The following is a 7,204-nucleotide window of genomic DNA, read 5'->3' on the forward strand; positions in this document are numbered from 1 at the left end:
ATCTGCCAAGCTCACAGGTAAGAGCCAGCAAGCCTCTAATCCTGCCGATAAGCACTTGAAAACAAGCTCTCAAAAGGCTGCCTTTACATTATGATCCTATTATTGGGTGCATTTAACATGAATTTTGTGGCTACCACTGTACCTGTCAGTGTGGCTGCCCTCTGACCTTTGGGACAGAAGACTGTGTTCTCATCTCACACAAAGGGCAGCCTTTGGTGGGCAGTATAAAAGGGAGATATTTGCATTACTAGAGGTGCCATTCTTTGGCTGGGACGCTAACGTGAGCTCTCTTCTGCCCATCCACAGGGGCCAGACCAGCAGGAGAGCTAAAGATTTCATGATTGTTTTTTTTAAACAGTAGATACTAACCCTGACCAGCTCTCTCAACAAAAGAGGCTCGAGCTGTGTCTAAGCTAGGATTTCAGGTGTGATGTTAGCTATCATCAGCCCTTTAAAACTCAGGCCAGACAACGCCTCCTATATCTGTTCTAAGTCTAGGTTATTGCTGAGGGCAGAATGGGCTGCCATCTTAGCTTACATAAGGAGACAGTATAACTACAACCCCAAACTATTCTTGTATGCAGACATAATTCCCTCTTGAAGCAGCCAAGGGTCTAAAATGACTCACAATGTTGTTCTGAAATCACTTTAGGCCAAATCCTGAGCAATGAAAACCCGTAGGCTTTTTCTCCTGAGAAAAATGTGCTGAAATGCAGGAGGAGCAGGAAAGAAATGTCCAGCTCCAGTTTGTGATTTAGGGCACCCAGACCCGTGTAGCAAGCGCCGGGCTAGCTATCGGTGGATAATGGACCCATCTGCTGCTCCCCTCCAACATGAATTCACTCTGAACCAAATCCTAGTTCCTTCTCTGGAATGCAGGAGGCGCCATGCATTGCAGAGCCAGCACAATTCTGCTGCAGTGGCACAAGGCAAGAGCTCGAGGTTCATCCTGTGGAACCCAGCTTCACAGCAGTCCCATGGGAAATAGCATTAAGGGCAGGTGAGGCTGGGACAAGGGAAGGCTGGGGTCAGTGAATCTCTCACTAGTGGGATCCATGAATCACTGCCGCGTAAGGCACAATGTTACAAGCAGCACAGAGGTCACTGCAGCCTCAGATTGGGTCCACAGTCACTCCCCATCCTGAGGGGAGGATACATTCCACCTGCCAGGCCCCATGGTGCTAACCAGCACTCCACTCTTCCTCTGTGTGCTCAACATCTGTGAATGTTGTCCAGGATTGCCCCAGATGTCTGCTTCACAGTGCATTGGGAATGAGGGGGACTGTGTGTGTGAACCCTGCTGCCTGGCCCGCCAGTGCAGTGGAAAGTATCAGTGCCCCTAAGTATTTTTGGCCTTAAACCGGAATGGATGCCTGTTTAGGATTTAGCCTTTTGAAACTTCTAGATAAGGCTTAGAGCACAGCTGGAATGTGCTAGAGCACAGTTGTGTCTTCTGCCACGAAGGAGTGGCTAGCCCTCTGCACGCTTAGACTGCAGGCACCATAGCATGTGTGTTGTGATATCACAGCGTTTGTGCTCTCCGCTTTCATTCTGGAGGTAATTTAACCCCTGTTTATGTGGCTTTTTGTGGCCTATTGATTGTAAGAAAACACAGAATAAGAGGAAAATACAAGCTAATGCAAAGGTTTTACTCGGAGCTTGGAGATTCAGTTAAATAACTAGTTTAGCTGCTTGAATCTACCCACTCTCCTCAGTATGTTCCAGCCCCAGATTACAATCCCTGTCGCTCTTCTTAATCCAGAGCCCACCCATAAGAACTCTTGCCTCTCACTTGGCCACCCTGCAGCCTGCTCTGCTATCTTTAATAACCTGGGATGTAGCAAATTAGCAAACTGAACACTGATGTGAAAATTTTTCTATAACTAGAAATGGGGCTGCAAATTTCTGATATGGATCAATGATTCCAGCTGCCCCAGAGTTTGCAGGTGTTTGGAACCAACGTCTTACTTCTTCCTAAGATTTACTGTTCAAATGTGCACGTTCTAAAGCATCAGCTCCTACTACAATAGATTCTACTCTAGACCCAGCTGAGAGTCCTTGCCACCTCACAAAGCTGTCTCCTTTCCTCCCTACACACAAGTTGGTTGGTGGGGGTTAGCAGACTGATTCACAGCTGTGCCCCTTTTTGTCTTCCTTCAGTTTTTTTCTGCAGAACTGAGCATGTTGTCTCTGCAGGATGTCTAGTCTTTGCTGGCCTGGAAGCAAGGGACTGACACAGGCCAGGAGATGTGATGCACTGTCAGTAGACCTCGGAGCGACTTGCAGCTGAGTGCGTTTGTATTCTCGGGGAAGTCAGACTCAGCAGGGTTGCTATTTCTAGTTTTTTTTCCTGAAGGACAAATTTGTTTGCTTATTTTACATAACTTCAGGCAATTCTCGGGCACTCATCACCATGCACCTGAGTGTCTTTTTGTTGCATCACATCATCAATGCTGCCCCAGTCCCCACTGGTTCAGCTCCTGGCAGCTTCTCTCCATTCTCAGCTGCCTCTCTTTCTCAGTAAATCTCACTCTGATTGTCTCCCTTCTGCCCACCTTTCAGAAAACCTGATTGGTTAGGTAGAAGGGGGGTCACATCAAGAGCTGCCTGATTAATCTGATTGAAAAACTTTGCGCTGTATTAAAAACATTTCAATAAGGAACCATTTTGTGCCTTAAGCAAATATTATGATTAAAAATAAATTTGAGGGACTTGGTTCATCATAGGCCCTGTTTGCCCGAATATCAAACCCACTGCACTGTTTGGCTTGATGAGCAGATGCAGCCCAGGAGTGGCATATCCTGGTGTTGTAAGTCACCACTGGGGCATATTGGCAGAACTAACTGGGTGAACAATGCTGGCTCTGGTCTTTGCTGTCAATTTCATACTTTCAGGACAACTAGTCACTGACAGCAGCCTCCTGTGTTGTACCAGGGAAGGGAACACAGCCTCACTTCATGCTTCCAGCAACAGCATGTGTCTGATTTCAGACCTTTGCCCTCCCACCCTCGGGCACCAATAGGCTTTGGGGGAGTGCTCTGTGCTAGGTGATATGTGCTTTCTGCAGGTCTAGACTGTGCATGTCTTCTTATCCCAAAAGCACTTCACCCACCCCAGCTCACACCCACACTTCTAAAAACTGAAAGAGAATGGATGCTCTTAATCCTCAGAACACTGCGGGTGACTATGGGCATCTGCAAGGGCCCTGCCCCCTTTAAGTGCCTGACCAGGCCTATGGAGCACTTGATCCCTCTCCACTACTAACAGTTCCTCACCTTCCCGCTACCACCTGGCTCTGAATGCTTAGCTACTCCTCCCGGGTGTGAACCTTCCTGGTAAACTCCCCATCCTGCCCCTCTTAACATTCACAATTGCCAGGTGCCATCCATAGCGTAACACAGCTTTAACTCAAAGGGTGAGCACAGCTGTCTATAAAGTAGCATAGCAAACCATGGTGTGACAAATTATCTGACCATGAAGAGCCAGTGTAGAGATCCTTGTGTGACCAATGGTAAATCTGTGAGCATCAAACAGAATGAAGAATTGGTTACATGCAATTGTCTTTCTCTACCTCTATATTATTAAACAGATCTAGTGAACCTGGTGGCAGGCACAGGAAACGGGTTTGGGCGTGAACGCTCGAGTTCTTGTTCCCAGGGCTTTGGGGGCTATGTTGTGTCACAGGCATGATGAGGCCTGGCTCTGAGTAAAGGAAACCAGTTTAGCAACCTCCTCTTGGCTCTTTGTCACTCATGGCATCTCTGCAGGCCAATGCCATGGGACGCATCCGCCCCTCCCTGCATTGACCAAGAAAACAGTTCCCAGAAAGTAGCTGTGTTACTATAGTAAGGAATTCCTGCTCTTGGTATTTCTTTGTTTCCAGGGATTCCTTCACCAAGCTATAGCATATATATAATAGAACACCATGGTGTCTGTGAAAGAGGAAAGGAAAATCCAAAAGGAAAGATGGCGCTTTGAGCCTTGAGTTAGCATTCATCTTTGATGCAATGGATTTCCCCTTCCTGGAACGCAGCCTTGGCATAAATAAAGCTGTTAACAGCTTTATTATTAATGTTTCCTTTACTACCAATAATCATGGAATCATAGCTAATAAAAGATCTGGTACCTCATTGTGTGCTGCCCCCTGCAATCGGCAGGATTTTCCCTACTGAATATTCACCAGGTTGCTTTATCCAGCCTGCCTTTGAAAATCTCCTGGGATGGAGCCTCTGCCAATACACTCAGACACTGTTTTCCATACCCCAACAATTCTCCCTGAAACAAAAGAATAATTCCTTCGTCTGTAAAATCTTAAGAGCCGTCTCTGAGCAGAGTTAAGCACCGTGATATCCCCCCGCTGAAGTCCATAGGATATAAGGAACGGTAGATTTTGGCCATAAAGGTTTTCTTCATGCATCTTCATGCCCTTGCTCCTAGTTACCCCTCCCTACACCAGTCTTCCCTCTCTTCCCTCCCCACGGACAGCGCTGACACCTTGTAGATATTTGTAGACTGTGATGTCTCCTTTCAATCTCCTTTTCCCCTCAGGCTATATATAGTTATTTCAAACAGTCTCTCTTCATATGTCAGCTCCTCAGAGACCCTTACCAGCTTTGGTTCTTGTCTTTTATGAACACTTGAGAAAAACATAATAATGAATGTACAGGAGGACCTTCATAACCCACACTTCACTAATCAGTGCGCTTTATAGTTCACACAGGAAAAAAATGACACTCTCTCTCCCCTCCAACTCTCAACAGAGGTTTAATAGCAGATTCTAGATCAAAGTTGCAGGTCACTAAGATCACATTAGTTTTACAAAATATTGACTTTTTGCAAGTTGATAATGAAGTATTCTCAGAAATATTTAAAGCTAAAGTTGACTAAAACTGCTGCGTAATGCAGTAGCCTTGCTTTTCTTTTAATTGTTTGGTCACTTAATGCCTAAGAAAATCCCAGTAAAGTCAAGTAAAGATGTCCCTTGGCTTTTATGGGACTTGCACTGGGCCTGTATTCACTAGTTAGCAAAAACTAACAACTCACAATGGACTTCCCAGTCATTGGTGTGAACTGGCAAGGCACGACAGTGTGTGTGCATATGCTGTGGTGCTATCCATTGATAAATACATTTAGTATGCATCTTTGACCACTTCAGCTACCCTCCACCCACCCAGGCATCTCCCTCAGCACAGCTGCCGCCATTCTAATCCCTTTAGCAGCTTCAAATGGCTGCCATTTTAAAAAGTCAAGCTGCCAGAGCTCCTTTCAGCCCCCAAATTATTACCCCAGGTCCAGGATGGGCAAGATTCAATAGAAGGCCAATGGCAACTTTTCTAGACATACAAATACTATACTTTTGAAAGGTTGTTATCATGACCAAAAAGACGACGTTTATACCACTGGAAAGAGGGAGATGCCCTCCATCGCAATGGGACCCAGCCCTGGAGGGGCATAAGTCATTAAAACTGCAACAGTTTGAGGACCAGAAAAGCTATTTTAGGTGACTTTCATAGCTCCCGCAGAACCTTGCACAGTTGGTCACGGGGAGACAAAGGCACCTGGCTTTATAGACGGGCGCTGTTTGGAGAGTCATCCCAGGAAAATTTTTTACAACTCTTTAATCCATTCCGAGGATAGTTTTTCACATAAAGAATGATGTGCCTAACACACTTGGGACTTCACCACTCATGAGTAATGCAGCAATCCCCAGCTCATGCCACTAAAAGTTTTATACAACCCCACACCATCTCTCATTATATACGTACGTAGCTACTAGGCTTGCTCGTTCCAAAGCCACCTTAGGGCTTTACAGGACCAACTCCCACTGAAATGAATGCGAGTATGTCCAAATCACCCAGGCAGCTTTGAAAACATCAGCCTGGCTTTTTATATGGTATGCTATTGTACACAGCTCATTATACATGTGGATGTAGGCAGCTGCTGCAGTTAAGTGTGCAAAGCCACTTTCATTATCAGCCTGCGTCTGGTGATTGACACCAGTTCAGGCTTGGTACCACAAGCTGAAATTATCCTAGGAAACAGTAGGGCCCAACCAGCCAGCAGCATGTGCAATGGCCATTCCAGGCTGGCGGGAGTGGCCCTGGCCAGCATTGGTCCCAGCTGTGGAGGAGCTGGAAGGGGGGGAGGGGTATTGCAAGGAATGGGCTCCCCACTGAGGTTAGGGGAAGAAGCATCAGTTTCACCACAGGGTCTAAGTGGGCAAAACAGGCACCCGGCCCCTGCCCACACACACACACACACACACTCTCTCTCTCTCTCTCTCTCTCTCTCTGGCGGCACCAACCCATCCCAGATAACAAACAGCTGCTGCAAGTCACTTCAGCACTCACCTAATGAAGGAGACCCAGAAAACATTGCCCCTCCCCGCAGTGGCGCCCTTCCTGCCCACCCCCACCCCCCCACCCAACTCCATCCACTTCATGCTGCTTCCTGCAGGGCCTGCTCCCTGCTGCCACTCTCCCCGCCTTGTTAGTGGACACAAATAACTACACTAAAAGCTATAGACTTGGGTCTATTATAGTGGGGGGGGGCGGGGGAGACAGCGATCCAGTTACAGTTGCTATAACTATAAATAAACATGGTAAGGACTGTGGCACATCTTACCACTGTAAAACATTGATTGTGAAGGAATTTAAAGCCCTACCTGCAGATGGGGAATTAATTTAAACAAAAATATTGAAAATCAAGCTGCCCCCACCTAGCACTGCCCCCGCACGCTGACACTTCATGTATAGAGACAGTAATCTCTGTGTTGTGGCCCAGCCTGAGGCCTATGCACTGCTTAAGGCCCACCTTAGTGCTATTTTGAGGACTTGCATGAAAACTGAGAGCTCCACAGACCTTGCGCTGGAACCAGCATGGTGTGCATTTCCCCAGAGCAGGACGCATTTTTCTCTCCTGTGGCCAAATTGTACATTTTAAGTGAATTACACCTGCCTATTTTCTACCTGCTATTTGTAGGCATCAGTTTGCCAAAAAAGTGTCAAGGTTGGTGACTGCAGGCAGAAGCAGAGTCCATTAGTAGAGACTGAGCATTAATTGCCATTAGCCTATAATTCAAAGCAAAGAATTTCTTTGATTAATTTCATCTCTTTTTCTGTTCACAATTTGTCTGTGAGAAGATTGCAGTTTCCTCAGCTGTAGTCACTATTTGAATGTATCGGCTAAGTAATTATTCTTCAAG

Source organism: Emydura macquarii, unplaced genomic scaffold (genome assembly GCF_026122565.2).
Source record: "Emydura macquarii macquarii isolate MOO-44397 ecotype Brisbane River unplaced genomic scaffold, CSIRO-AGI_Emac_v2 contig_1876, whole genome shotgun sequence".
NCBI classification, from domain to species: Eukaryota; Metazoa; Chordata; order Testudines; family Chelidae; genus Emydura; species Emydura macquarii.